Raw genomic sequence first — 1346 nt, 5'->3', positions numbered from 1 at the left:
TGTTAGAGACTGTTATTTTGTCACTGACTGGAATGGCCTTGGGACAGAGCACAGCTGTCTGCCTCACCCTGCCTGTCATGCTGTCTTTCTCAACCCTGTCACCCCCTTCTGCCTTAACGTTGGCCTTGGCCTCAGTTTCCTGCTGTGTTGACGTGGGGATGGTGATTCCTGCAGAAACCAGTAAGCTGGGGATAAGGAAGCTCTCAGGTCACGTTACAGTTTACGTGCATTAGGCGGGGGTATTCAGTCTTGAAGAGCAGCTGATGCCCCAGCAGGAGCACAGAGCCCTGAAGAGCCCACCGAGGAGCCAGTAAGAGTCCCACCCGTGAACACCAGGGAACGTTGAGTCTTGAGTGAAGAGTTGGTTGGAAAAGGAAGCTGAACAGAAAAACTGGGTCGTTGTCAACACATTCAAAATGATAAACAACCTTTACATAAATAAATACATATATGTGTATAAAGCAATTATCTAGATTGAGAAGTTACAAATTTTAAAAATGAGGACCACAGACATCACAAACTCAAGCAAAAATACCCTGACATTTTTCTTAAGTGCCAGACATACCTTCTCCTTTCAAATACTCCCTCTTCCTCCTATATTTTTTGACTGTAGACTCTGATTCACCTCTCATTTTGACCATGATTTTATGTTTCCTGCAGGGAACAGGGGGTCCCCCCACCTCTCCTTTGGCAGTAAGCGTGTCGCCAGAAGCCATTTATGTGTCAAAGCAGCAGACACAGGAGTGACTTCAAAGCACATGGACACATCCCACTCCACCCGTACATTAGTGACCCACCACCTTTACTTTCCCTGGTAGCCACACCCCAGATGCCCCTGACTTCTCCCACGGGGGATGTGTAACAGGAGGGAGCGGCTCTGAGCGATGGCAGCTGTTGGTGGGAGTGGAGTTCAAGGGAAGACAGGCGGGTACCTTTGCACTGCCAAGCCACCGGTTCACTCTAATTTTGCCTCGTTCGTTTGGTGGGGTCACACCAGCTCCTCCTCCTCCCGCCTCCGCCGCCTTCCTCCAGCACAGGGAGGTTCCTGGGTTTGTGGGCGCCCTCCCAAAGCCCTCCTCTGGACAAGGGGAGGGTCCTTGGCCCTGAGCAGAGTTCTCCTGGGAGCCCTTCCCACCCTGTCCACACACAGCCTTGGTCAAGCTGATCCTTGCGCCGCAGGCCGCTTCCTGAGGAACAGAAGGGTGGGAGGACCCAGTCAGGTCCCAGGCCAGCTGCCCTTAACCTGTCTGTCCACTGACAGGCCGGGGTTGCAGGGAGATGCGGGAGGGGAAGTGTAGAAGAAGAAAACTGGGAAGAAAGGCGAATGGGCCTTGGCTGGGGTGGGC

The sequence above is a fragment of the Oryx dammah genome, unplaced genomic scaffold (assembly GCF_014754425.2).
Source record: "Oryx dammah isolate SB20612 unplaced genomic scaffold, SCBI_Odam_1.1 HiC_scaffold_12, whole genome shotgun sequence".
In the NCBI taxonomy this organism is placed as follows: domain Eukaryota; kingdom Metazoa; phylum Chordata; class Mammalia; order Artiodactyla; family Bovidae; genus Oryx; species Oryx dammah.
This window is presented reverse-complemented; position numbering follows the sequence as displayed.